This window comes from Amborella trichopoda, chromosome 8, assembly GCF_054954075.1.
Source record: "Amborella trichopoda isolate Santa Cruz 75 chromosome 8, AtrichopodaSantaCruz75HAP2 v2.0, whole genome shotgun sequence".
Lineage (NCBI taxonomy): Eukaryota > Viridiplantae > Streptophyta > Magnoliopsida > Amborellales > Amborellaceae > Amborella > Amborella trichopoda.
The window spans coordinates 37,554,379-37,569,106 of NC_142343.1; the positions used below are offsets into that span (position 1 = coordinate 37,554,379).

The window sequence follows — 14,728 nt, forward strand, 5'->3', positions numbered from 1 at the left end:
TTGTTTCGAATTTCCATATTTCGCTTGTTGATCAGTACAATTAAAGTAAACGTTCTTATTTTCGTGAAAGATACAAATGCAAACGATATGTTTTATCAATTTAGGCAAGGGTTCTCACAAAACTTCTGAATATAGCATCTAATGCAGTGTTTAGGTAGATTTTTTTTTGTATAAATGTGCCAATTTGATAATTGAATACTAAGACCATGGCAAGCAATTGTCATTGCCTTTATTAGCGTTTTAAAGCCTCGCTCGGGTACTTTAAAAACCCGACTCTGCTAAAAAGACAAAAAAAAAAAAAAAAAAAAAAAAAGAAAAAACAAAGAAGAAAGAAAGAAGAAGAGTAAAAACAGAGAAAATAAGCAAAAACGTTACAAACACTACTGCAGAATTGCATTAGAAATATTCAAAAATAAAGTTTACTTTCATTTTATCTAGTAAGAGGTATGTAAAAAAGGAAAGGCAAAGTACTAAACTAAAAAGAATACTTTGAAATTAAAAGGCTGAAAAAAAATGTAGGACCAAAAATAAAAGAAAAACGAAAATGGAGACTTATTTGTTTTAATTCAAGATAATTGTTAGGGCTTTTGTAGATAAATATAATAGAAACGCTTTAGGACAAATTCTAGCAAACTTGGTGAAAAAGTGAGAGAAAAATCAAAGCTGTTTAATTTTGGGTTAGAAAATTCTTAAAATTTGAACTCTCGATTTCTTCTATTATCATTTTTTATTCAACAATTTTCAATGGAGATCGTTTAGAGGGCTCCAATACCAACATTTTGACTCAAATTTAAGATGCTTTGGTTGAGAAATGGGAGAGATTGCAGGAAACACAGATTGGGCCTTTGGATTCAAAGATGGCACTTTTTTGAGAAAATGTGGTAGATACTCAATTTTTTTACCAAACGCATAAATTTGTTGGGATAAGATGGATCGATCTGAGTCCAAATTGATCAAAATAGGTCTTAGATATTGATTATAGTAGCTCAAATAGAAAAAAAAAAAAAAAATTAAAATAACCCATATGGCAAAGATAAAATAAAGATTGTATACTATGAGATCCTTTTTTTTTTTGTTATAACAAGGTCACAATTCTTAGATGTTAAATTGGATAGCTTAGGGTGCATCACAAAGATCGAAAAAAAATTTAAATTCTGAGTCTATTAAATGACATACTCACAGTTACCCGATTTGAAATCTGAATGATAAGAGTGATTTTGAGCTCCTTGTATTAAACATAGGTATTCTCCAAGTATTAGCTCTTAGCTCTTGATCCTTTTTGATACAATCAACGAAGGACATGTTTTCCCTAATTTAGGCCAGGGTTTTCCTAAGCATGTTGAGCATAATTAACGTATTATAGAGCTAGAGAACTAATGATTAACACCAGGGAATTAATGAAGCTGCCATTATCAATAAGAATAATAAAATGTTCAAAATGATTAACCATAAGAAAATTAATGGGGTGGTATGTATAAGGCGTTGAACCTTAAACAATCGAACTAACGCGGGCCTCCACATGATGATAAAAGATGCTGTTGGGTGCTGAAAAACTTTGTTATTGCCTTAAAAATTATTTTCATTCTTAATCGTGAAATTTAAAGCTCTAAAAATGATGTAGATGGAGTAGATTTATAAAAAGATCTTGAAAATAGAAAGTCCAGATAAACCTCTATATGATACAATATTTTTAAGAGTTGAAATCTATTTTTTTCACATCCATACATCTTGGCCAAGATGATGAATTGCAGTATTTTGAAGTGTCTATAGTAGGTTAATAAGGTGCTCCTTATTTCTACAGTACAAGGTCTACACCTTATGTAAACTTTTTTCATTAAGTAAACTCAAGTACCAAATAAGAGCCAATTACGTACAGACAAAAAAAAAGTAGGTAAAATATAAAAAGAGTCGAATTTACTTAAAAATTACAATGAAGGTTATTTACTGTAGCATTTTTTATTTTTACCACAATGCCCCTTTGTTCAAGGATACTATCCCTAGACAAGTTTTATTTTTATTTTTTTCATTTTTTTTGATTGTCTCCGCTGTGTCCTATATTTTAAGATAGTTGGTGACTCGTTCGAGGTCCCCATCCTTAGATTGCCCAGATTGTAGTGTTATACCACGTTATAGGTGGCCCGAGGATGGAGAACTCGGATCCCTCACTTAAGCTCAATCTAGTTAGCTGTTTGAGATCCCTATCTTCGAACTGCCCACATTGTGGTGTTTGACCGTATTAGAGGCAGTCCAAGGATGGAGACTTTAGATAACCTATAATGTCATGTAACACGTCAATCTAGGCGGTCCGAGGATGATGACGTCGGACTGCCGGTAATGTGATGTAACACCACAATTTGGGTGGTTGGAAAATGGAGACCTCAGACCGATCGCCAATTGTCTGAAAACATAAGATACAACGAGAGAAATCGAAAAAAATAAAAGACTTCAAAAAAATTAAGAAAAAAAACTAAAATCGATTCGAGAATAGTATCCCCGGACCAAGGGACATTGTGGGAAAAATAAAAATATTACATTAAACGACCTCCTTTATGTTTACCCGAAAAAAAAGACGACATTCCCTATACTTGCCTCAAATAAAAAAAAAAAAAAAAAACCGACCTTCCTTACAAATTTTGAGTGAGTTCGACTCTTTGTGTATTTTTTTGTTTTTTTGTCTATACGTACGAGGCGAACATCTGTTTTTTTCTAACGAAGGTTGGAGATTAGCCTACCGGGATGAAAGTCCATGACGTAAACCACAGCGAATCTCCGTCATGCATGGTTGAGAATGCACAGTAGATGTCCCCAGCCTTCGTACAGTACATGTCCCCTGCCTTAGTACGATATGCCGTATTCATCGGTTGTGTGCATGTGGCATGGGATTGTATATAAGACATCATTTACCTCTCACATTGGGAGGTCACGATTATTTACAACCATTTGAAAGCGAGTGTATGACAAAGTTCAAAAATTGTTTTTTTGAACCTTTAGCTTGGTCAATGAAATAAATATAACTATCTAATTTCACATCCAATAGTCAAAATTAATTGTGACTATCTTGTATCAAAGGTAAGTCGTTTTGTTATATCATTTCTCGTATGTTATCCGGACCTAATCACCTTCATTCTTGACCATTGTGACTATCTCGTATCAAAGGTAAATAGTTTCATTATATACTTTTTCTTATATTATTCAGACCTAATCACCTCCATTATGTGAACCGTGATAAGAGGAAGAGGAACCGGAACGGTAACCGGAACCAAGACCGGGGGGTGGGGGTGGGGGTGAGGGTTGAAAGGCAATGACTGAGCTACAAAATGTGGCTTGAGGGCCAAGCCACAAAGTGTGGCTCGATGATCAGGTTAGGGCCTGGGCCGAGTCAAGCCTGGGGCAACGTCATGAAAAACCCTTTTTTCTTTGTTTTCTTTAATTTTATTTAGCTGGATGCGGCCTCAACAAGGCCCGGTCCAAGCCGTGCCAAGCCTAAGCGAGCCATCAGGGGAACAAGGCCAGGTTAGGACCAGCCGCAGCCGTTGCCAACCACAGCCCCGAGTCAAGGGTGCGCTACTATGGACATGGGTGCACCCTCTTGGAGCCCGTGTGGAAGACAGCGTCGTGTAAAAACAAGGACCGCAGAACCGCATATCCATTAAGCAGGAGTTCATCCTCTCTCACACAAACGTAACAATCTCATTAAGCAATAATCTCTCCCTCTCTTCTCTCACTATATAAGCCCATTAAGCAAGATTTGTAACTCTCTCTCTCTCTCTTCTCTTACTATATAAGCCCATTAAGGAAGATTTGTAAGTCTCCCCCCACTACAAGCCCATTAAGCAAGAGTTGAAGTCTCTCTCTAAGCACGAGTACATCTCTCTCTCTCTAACACATTAAGCAGGAGTGCGTCTCTCTCTCTAGGCCCGAGTACATCTCTTGGATCTTCCTGATAACACCACCTTATAAACCCCCAATTATTTAACTATGACCACCGCCCTTTCTCTCCACAGAGAGAACCACCCCACTTCGAGGCACCGTCGTTTCACCTCCTTTCTCTGCCCCCTGCAAATGGCCTCTCTCTCTCACCAAAACCAAAACCAAAACCAGCAGCACGAAAATCCTTCTCCCTCTTCTTCTCCCTCCTCCTCTCACTCCAGCAAAAGTAGTGAGAGAAACAGTAGTGGAGAAGGGAGGAGAAAGTGCAAAGGTAAAGGAGGACCAGACAATAACAAATTTAGGTACAGAGGGGTTCGGCAAAGGAGCTGGGGCAAGTGGGTGGCGGAGATCCGAGAGCCTAGAAAGCGAACACGAAAATGGCTTGGGACATTCTCGACCGCCGAAGAAGCTGCTCGTGCTTATGACCGCGCCGCTGCTGCCCTTTACGGGGCTCGCGCGCAGCTCAACCTTGAGCAGCCCGTTGCATCAAAATTAACCGCCCCACAATCCTCGGCCGCTTCGCTCCGCCCGCTCCTTCCAAGACCTACGGGCTTTAATACAGGCTTTAATCACCATATTAACGCTTATCCTTGTTCCGCATCGACTTTCTCCCTCTTGAATAACCCAACGAGCTCTTTGGGTTCATGTAATCAGTTTCCGGCAACTGTGAGTCAGTTTCCGGTACCTGTTTCTCCATATGTGGACTCGACCCAACAACCATTGATACATGGTTTTTATGATGAGATTGGCGGGCTTGCGGGATCGGTGGACGCGAGCCTTTCTCTCTCTAGGGTTTCAGATGAGAGTCTTTCTCACCCGAGGGTTTCAGGCGCTGAAACTCAAGGATACGAGGTTCGGAATGGAGGAGAGAGAGAAATTCCAGCGGTGAGTATGGCGGTGCCGCCTTCACCTTCATCGAGCCTTATGTGGCCCCCTTACGAGTACGAGCAGGCAGCGATGCTCAGTGCACTGCCACCTATGGACCCAAACCCATCTTCTCTTTGGGAGGATGGTGAGCCCTTTATGTTCGACCTCTGAGCTTGGTCATGACTTTCTCTCTCTAAACTCAGTCATTGGCTTATCTCTTTCCAACCACTGTCATGGCTCTCGCTCTAAGTTCAGTCATGGCTTCCTCTGTGGTGGTGCTCTGGCGTATTCAACATGATGATGAGGTTTGAAATAGTGCCATGGTTTTTCTTAAAGAGGATTAAGGATCGCGGATACAATGGAGTTATTGTTTCTCTCTCTAGATTTCATTGTTTCGCTCTCTAGATTTTTCTTGCATGTTTAGGGTTTTGGGTGGTTAAACCCAACATGCAGGGTGTCTAGGGCTTGCTTCTCCGCATGCATTCGGCTTTTCTCTGTGTTACACTGAGGAATTCAAGAAACCCTAGTAGTTTCTTGAGAGATAAAACCCTAGAGAGAGAGATTTGGGAGCTCAGACAGAGGGATAACCGATAAACAGCATTGCATGGCATGTTAATCTTGAGATATTCACTTTCTCTCTATACACCTTCATCACCTAGCATGGTGAAACTCTTATTAGTCCATTTCCTCGGCGATTCTTCCCCAGAACGCGGTGTTAATCGGCAAATCATCTGTTAAAACTCGCCTAGTTACTTACTAGCTGACAATTGGGGGACAAGGGATTAATCATCGGTTCAAGAATCGCCTATTCCTCGGGAATCCCTCGTCAAGTACCTGATTATTTGCATAAAAACTTCATTGTAGTATGCGGCTATGTGCTACGGCAACTTGGTTTTAGTAGATCATTGATTTAATTATGGGTTTTTATTTTTTTGACAGAAAATTATGGGTTTTTATTCTTCACTTATATGACGAGAAATGAAATAAAGTCTGTAATTTTCCTGTAGAAGTGTTTTTAAGTTTATGGTTTGTTTGTTTTTTCTTCTCAAGTTCTAATTTTCTTACAATTTTCATTTCTGTTTTTGTATTTGTAACCCTCGAGTTCAATTTTAACATTGAGTAAATTACATACGGACAAAATAATCACCTAAAAAACGAAATGATCAGATTATAGGCGGAAATTACAAAAGAATGTCGGTCAATGCAGGTTTTTTTATTTTTTCAAAATTGCCCCACGATCCGACGATTTCATCCTGCCTGATCTTCACACCGTATTTTAATATTTTTTTTGTTAGCAGGGTAGATCCCAAGTTTTAGTAAGGTTAGAATTCTCAGATCGCCCAACGAACATAGCAAACCCTAGTAGAGCGGTTCGAGGTCCCCATCCTAGGACTACTATTTTCAATGAATTGTGATATAAGGATGGGGATTTCAGATTGCTGTTTTTCTCAAAAAATAAGAAATAAAGTGTGGTCCGAGGATGGGGACTTTGGACAATTGTTTTCCTTAAAAAAAATAAGAAAGAGAGAGTGATACGAGGATGGGAACTACGGATCGCTCAGAAATTGAGGCCTCCTCAATCTAGAGGATGGTCCGAAGATTCTAACTTCGGATCGTTTGGGCACTGCACCTAAAGCATTATCTATCCTAAAGCTTGAGGCACTACCTCAAGCTTGGTAAATTTCCATTCTCAAATCGAGGGGTAATTTTGAAAAAAACAAAAAAAAAAAAATACGGGTTGATCAATTTTATGCGTAATTTTCGTTTAAAATTGCCCCATTTTGTATTTTAGGTAAAATTTTCGGATCCGTACGTAAGTCAGTCTTTTAACGTTTCATGATTTTTTTTTCAATAGTATGATTGGGGTGAGTGTTTTAATTAAAGAAATGACTTTTTTTGTAATATATTGCTGAAATATTGCACATTTTCTTTAGAAAGAAAAATTTTCTTGAATATGTGCGGTCATTGTATTATCACTAATTAAGGGTGTTCTTTCTCCATCTATGTATTTTCTCTATGGTACGGGCATCGATGGTCTATGCAAATGTGTTTTGTGTAGGTGCATGCATTGTTTGTGTACGTATGTCCACGTATTGTGCTTTCCTTCTTTCATTTTTGGTGGGTTTGCTGTTATTTGCTACCCCAGCAAGTGAGCATGCATGCTCGCATGCATATCCTGCACACATGTCTGAATTTGTATACATACCAATGCCATGCATTTATTTGAAGAATTGACCAGAATGATGAAAGAAGAAACTGGAGCAGTTTAAAAAGTTGCACTATTGAACTAGCCAAACGCCGAGCTATTATATCAAGGTTACTTGGAGAATAATCTTATTATTTTTACAAAACTTATTAAATTTGTTTGATATATATTCACCACACGTATGACTTCTTAAAATTTTAAATTTTTATTTTATTAATTTTCAACTTTGGCTTTGAAGATCTTGAATTTTTCAAAAGCTTTGTCTTTATACCTTAGCAAGTATGCACATATATAATGAGAAAAATCATATATGAAAGTGATGGAATACCTTCTTCTTCTTTTTTTCCTCTTGTGAGTATATTATTCAAGTTATAAATAGGGAAAATTTCGTATAAAACCTTAATTTCTCATATTATTTCATGATATACCCTCCTTCCGTTTTTCTTTCAAGCGACATGAGAAAACTCTTAAGGATTTTACCATACCCCCTCATCTATTATCTCCCTCTTTTATTGATTTTTTATCATAAAAATTAGCCTTAACAAATATTTTTATACTATTTAATCTCAAAAACTTTTTTAACCTTTTTCATCCATTTCTACTAATTACAAAAGTTTTTGAGTTGAAATGATATAAAATATTTGTTGGGGCTAATTTTTATAATCAAAACTCAATAAAAGAAGAAGATAAGAGATGAGGGGGTAAGGTGAAATCCTTAGGGGGTTTCTTATGTCGCTTAAAAGAAAAAAGGAGGGAAGGAAATAACACGAGGAATTAGGGTTCTATACGAAATTTTTCCTTATAAATATCGCTATGTACAAGGTTTAATCATTCAACTCTCCTTTTCACTTAAGGGAATGACTTTTTTATTATTTTGTTGTACATGCAACTCACATTTTTCTTTAAGTATATCACCACCATTAGAGATGAGTCCAACTTAACCATGTCTTATTATTGCAGCAAAATTTAAATGGCAGATATCTCCGTACATCCTATTTTTAGGTTTCATTATTCAAAAACCTCTTTGACCAACTTTACCTGTTTTGACCCCATTTTTTAGCCCAAACAAAATTAAAAAATATGCTTCCTTTTCCAAATCCCACTAGTTTCTCGATCATATTTGCTTGATTTTGAGGCTTTTGATGCCTTTTTCTATATCAACACTCCTTTAAATAGTGTTTAAGTTTTCCACAAATAAAAAACACTCCCTTTCTTTTTAGAATTCTCATTTTTTTATAATTATCATTTTGATTATGTGGAAAGAAAGATAGTTTATTTTTATAAACCATATGTTTGGACTTGTGCTTCACAAGGTTAGCTTTGAATTCAAATTCCATTGCTTCCTCCTTCTTTGCTCAAAGTTTGCTCTCTTCTTCTATACAAAGAGATCGTTGAAATTGATTTGAGTTAAGTTGTTTACACATTCGGTTGACTACAAGCATATTTTCAGTGAACTTAAATTCCAAATAATTTGAAATAAAAACTATTTTGTTACCTGATTCTTCCGGTTGTTATTTGGTCTCCAACAGTTACCAAAATTCCGTCGCCAATACCACAGAAGAATACATGTCATACATTGTAAATGCATTGAGGATATCTTGCAGATGTAATTATCCGCCATCGACTACTATCAAAATTTGGTTAGCTCCGGGTTCTCCTCTTTATTTGGTCATGGTTACTCCGGTATTTATTCATTGCTGACATATGCGATCTTAAGCTACCCAAAAAAATGTTGGTAAAGAAAAATACGAGACCTTTTGAAATTCGTCCCATCAAAATGATCAAGTTTCACGAATTCTTGATTCATGACTTTGATTGAGCTTGCAGTTGTTTCCTTTATTTCACCCAAATGTTGTTTGAATTGATAAATGTGGGTAAAATAGGGTTTGTAAAATCTGATTGTGGAGGCTTTAAAAGAGTTTTGGTAAAGGATGGTTATCTGAAGACTATATTGCCCCTACGATTAAAATCAATGTGCATAAAGTTGTGCAGAGAAATTAGTACTTGGGACATCTAGAAATAAAAAATCTTTATATTTGCCTATTTATTGCAACAAAATTATGAGCATTTAATGCACCCAAGTAACCTTTTATTTTTAGAGAAAGAAAGTAGTTATTGCTAGAAAATTATTTTTAAGAAGATAAAATAGTTATTCCTAGAAATTGGATTAGAAAAAATATATTCAAAGTGGTAGAAAAGAGCCATATGTATAGAATTAGAACTGTGACCGTTTAGTAGAGAAATGGACTCTTGAGTGGTTGTAAAAACTTGTCAGGGATGGTTACAATAACTTGTGACCTCTTTGTACCAAATGTAAATGGTCCCATTATATAAAACCATTTTTTTATGTTGGGTTTTGTCATAGTGCTCATACTATAAAGCATTTTATAATTGTGTTCGAAAAATTTTCAACATCCATTTTCCTTTTGTTTTGTATATGGAGCATATCTTTAGTAAGAGTATTTTTGGGTCTCATTGTATATAATCCCTTTTTTTTTTATTGGGTTATGTTAGGGTGCTCACACTATAGAGCAATTTATAATGTATTGAATTTTTGGACACTTATTTTCCTCTTGTGTTGTATATGGAAATATTTTTTAGTAACGGTATTTTTTCTCATTATGAGGGGTGTAACATCATCCACATGAGATGTGAAAGCACCCAATTAAAGTATTTTTGAGTCTCATTATATATAATCCATTTTTTTTTTATAAGATGCTCACATTATAAAGCATTTGTAATGAGAAAAGTTTATAGAAGGTTGTAACCTTAAAATGTAGAATAACAGATGCACCTAAAAAATCTATTGAAAATGTTGTTTTAATGTTGAAAAAACACTCTAATCGATCATCCGACATCGAGATGTATGAATATGTAAAAAAAACAAATTTGAGTCCCAGAAATAGTGCATCTTGCAACACATTATCTAGACCGTCCATTTTCAAGATTTTCATATATTTATAGATCTACTTTATTTTAATTATGTTTTAAATTTAAAATTTTCTAATTTGGCATGAAAATATATTTTAAGATAATATTAAGAATTTTTTACAACAAAGTTAAATGTTATGATAAAATTTTAAGGTGCACCTTAATTGGATTGTTTAAGGTTGCAACCATATAAAAACCGCACCCGTTTATAATTGTACTCAAATTTTGGACACTTATTTTCCTCATGTGTTGTATATAGATGGGATGTGACATCACCCACATGGAGCACACTGATAGCATTTAATTAGGGATGAGAATTGACCTGATCTGGATTCGAACTCGGAATTCAAACCCTATTCAGATCTAGGTATGGACCCAAAATTTGGATCCAAAATCTAGATCATCACCCAAAAGTCAGGTCCAAGTTGAAATTCGGATTGGATCCGAGTGCAGGTGGATCCTTTGGATCCAAATCCGACCCAAATTTTTTTTTAAATAGTAAATTTTTATTTATATATATAATTTTTTAAAAATGGTATATATAATCCAGATCCGAATCCAACGTGGTTCGAATCTGAATCCGGATCCAAATATCCAGGATCCAATGCGGACCTAGATCCGATGTATACTACTTGGATTCAGATTCGGATCTGGTTGGATCAGACCTCGATCCAACACGTTCTTGCCCCTACATTTAATGCTCCATGTAAGTGATCTCACACCCATGTGGATGATGTCATACCCTTTTTTATTTTATTTTTTCTTTGTTTGAAATATAATGTTTTGCACATCCATTAGAAAAAGTTTTTTTATAAGTATTTTTTGGTTAAATCATAATTCTTGATTTGATCCCACTTTTAATAAGCATATCTCAAAATGAATTTAAAAAATTTCCAATCAACGAAGAGAATGGATAAAAAAATTAGAACATTCAAACAAAGAACAAATTATGCTTGGAAATTTATGGAGAAAAATGTTAAAATGAGCATCAATATGATTTCCATAAAAAATAAGATCTTTTGTGAATTGGAACTTTTTAACATATTTCAAAAAACTAAAAATTTAATTATTTGAAAAACTGTGTTTTAATCCGATACTTGCTGGTGCCACTGGCAAGTGGATGTTGTACCGTGAAAATAGTAAACCATAATTGGTTTTTTTTTTTTGGGTAGATCAAAGGGGAATACAACCCCTGCCCAGTTTTTAAAAGTAGTTAGTGGTTTTAAAATACGTCATGGGAATAGCCGTTGATGATTGTAGAAAAGCCATAAAAATCTTATCAATAATTGAATTTCATAGAATTAATGTATTTAGGGTTGAGAATGGGTCGGATCAGATCAGATCTGGATCTATTGGGATTTGGATTTGGATCTTAAAAGTGTACATCCGATTGGATCCAGAAGAATTATTTTATGGATTATTTTTTATTTATAAAATAATACATAACAAAAACATACTATACAATATGTATTTAAAGCAAATGTTATACAATATATTTTAAAAAACTATATAATATATAGTTATGTATATTAAACTAATATATATTTTAATAATCCGGATCGGATCCAGCTGTACTAGGATCCCATTTAAATTACTATTATGACTTAAGATTTGGATCCTGATCCGACCCGTCGGATCCAAAACTTGGACCCATACCTAGATCGCGTTTCCGGTCGGATCAAGTAAATTCTCGGCCCTATGCGTACAGAAACTAGTATGCAAAGCAATAATTTGTTACAACCTTGTCACCGTCTAAGCAATGTTACATACGCTAACCAATTTCTGTCGCTTCAAATTTTTGCTTGACGTGATCCATTACATAGCTTAGATCTTTCAAGGTAAATGATGATCTTTCAAGGTAAATGATCCTCTTTTTTTTGTTTTTTTAATGTTTATACTCGTTATGACTTTTACCGTAGACTATAATCGTAACATGCACATGACCTTTTTTTTATATCCTTTTTGGGTGCAGTTGGTATAGAGCCTAGGCTCTAAACGATCAAATTAGAACCTACGTTCAAATAGTATCAAGAAATATTGTTTCAATACTGAAAATCTTTTTGATAGTCTTAAAATTTATTTTCATCCTTATTTATAAAATTTAAAGCTTAAAAAATAGTGTAAATTGAGAGAGCTATGAAAACTTAAAAATCTTTAAAATTGACTGTCAAAAAACGCATTACAAAATACAGTATTTCCAAAACTTGAAATCCATTTTTTTTTCATGTCCATGCATCTTGATGTCGATATGATCAATTTGAAGTAGGCTCTAATTTGATTGTTTAGAGCCTCGGCTCTATATAAACTTTTCCCTTTTAATGTTATGTGGCTCCTTAACATCTTCATTACTAATCTTGCGCACTCTTCAAAGTTGAACTACACTAAAATCCATGTGATTTGACAATGTCATGGTCATGAGAGCTATCATCATCCACTTAACCGGGATTGACGGTGATGGGGGAGGGGAGCGTACTTAAAAAATACATGCTTAGCGAGCCCCTTCTCCATTTATCACTGCCCAATGGAACAATGATAACACCCATATAGTGTTTTTAAACCCTGTAATTCATCGGTATGAAGAATTAATTGTGGTCGAACCAGTTTCGTGATGGTTTCATAGGTCCCACTTAACTCTACACCCCATAAGCTTCTATTTTAACTTTGATTTTATGTGGTTTATTTTTAATATTTTTTTAGATCACCAATTTAGACCAAGACTGATCCGAAACCTCGATCTAACGATCTGATACAGATCCATGGCAAACAATATACTCACATATGTGGGTTTTAAAACACGGGGTGTGGGTGAGGTTTACATAAGGCACCCTCTTTACACTGCAGAAGTAAGAAGCACCTTTGCATTTTGCCATAAGATACAGTTTTGGTATCGAAAACCGTATGATGGCTTGAGAATCTATTTTTTTTTTAGTTATGAAATTTAAAATTATAAAAACAGTATAAATCAAGTAGATCTATAGACATTTGAAAAACTCAAGAATAGATGACTTAAATAACTTGGTACAAGCCACCCTATTTTTCGGACTTAAAAATTCTTCTTTTCTTCGTACCCATACATGGAGATGATTACTTAGACGGTTTCTAACGTTAGAACAATCTCTTCAAGAGGATCTTTATATGAGCCTTACTCTAATAGTATATGGTTGGCACCTTATAGAAACTTTTTCAATTATATGTAAATCTTGTCGCCACACGTTGCTCGACATTTTCTATTGATAAATGGAAAAGTATGATGATGTGGATGCTTGGAGGGTGCATAATGAATGACATTTATTTTGGGGAGATTCAAGGGCTAAACATAGATTTTGTTTTTTTTTTTTATTATTATTTTTTAGAAATTCCCTTATTTTAAATTGGGGGAGACACTTTTTTATTAAATTTGTATTGACTATTTTTAGATGTATGGCCACCCCAATTTCCACATGATGCAACACTGTAGAAAATAAAAAAAAATTTAAGAAGTTTATAGATAAATCTTATTTTATATTCAATATTAAAAGTAGCCATATATATTGCTTTTGTATACATTTGGATTACTCTCAAATATTTTTTATCATCATACATTTATAAAAAATATTTAAAAAATACTATGCAATAAATAAATTATCAGACCACTGGGAAATATAGAGGTATTTTGGTTATTTTTATTTTTACATTATTTTTAACAGTTTCTATACTTGTGTGATGATGAGAAATACGAATATGCCAAATATGAGCTTAATTTAATATATAAAAAATAATAATTAAAATACGTTTTGTTATCTCAAAACGTGAGTATGTAATATGGAAATGGGAAATGACCTTGTGAGACATTCTCACACCTATGTGTGTAGGACTCCAAAGGATCATCATTAAATTTGGCACAGATCTTTAGAATAGTCAAGTCCTACACTCATGTGACAACTTTTTTAGAGATATGTACCAAATTTAATGATGATCATTTGAGATCCTATACACATAGATGTGGAATGGTATTATAGGATCATTACTTATATGAAATATATAAAACTATCTTTAAATACCAAAAATTATATGAACTTTACGAATAAATTTCTCTAAATTTAATGTGCAACTTTTAATCAATTTTCTATCTTAACCCTCGAAAAGGACTTGTACTTGAAGAACAGGAGCATTACTTTAATGTACTCTCTTGGCTAAGTCTCCGCTTCCATTGGTTTCCGCTCATTATTTTTTGCCTTGGGTCACATGGCTTTAAGTATGTTATATTTATCACATTAATTTTAACAAGCGGCAGTCCCGTAGCTCAGTTGGTTAGAGCGTTGGTCTTATGAGCCGAAGGTCGCGGGTTCGAGCCCCGCCGGGACTACCATTTTTTAGGTAAACCCAAATCCACTCCACCTTTCCATCTCTAAAAATCCTCTCTCGAATAATCTATCCATCTTTATATATAAAAACACCTTTCTATAAAAACCCTCTCTCTAACGTATAATTTTTGCAACCCAAATCTCTCTCTCCATCTTTCTATCTCCAAAAACCTTTCTATCTCTATAAACCCTCTCTCTAACGTATAAATCTCTCGATCTCTAAATCTCTCTCTCAAAAGTATAAGTTATTGCCACCCAAATCTCTCTCTCTAAAGTATAACTTGAGAGCAAATCTCTTTATCTCTAAAATATAACTTAAGAATAAAAAAATTTAAATTTTGTTTTGCGTCAAAAGAAGACCCTTCTCTTCTCAACTCCATGAGCTTGGCCTCATGACTATATAAAGAGACGATAATGGGTATAGAGTATGGACTATAGAGAAAGGATAATG

The 14,728-nt window shown here is 34.8% G+C and overlaps 1 non-coding gene across 1 annotated transcript; it reads left to right on the forward strand.

Annotated features, from left to right (window-relative positions):
- Nucleotides 1-14,205: 14,205 nt before the first annotated feature.
- TRNAI-UAU (transfer RNA isoleucine (anticodon UAU)) lies at nucleotides 14,206-14,279 on the forward strand. Its single transcript has one exon. It is a non-coding gene; the product is annotated as a tRNA-Ile (tRNA).
- Nucleotides 14,280-14,728: the final 449 nt, after the last annotated feature.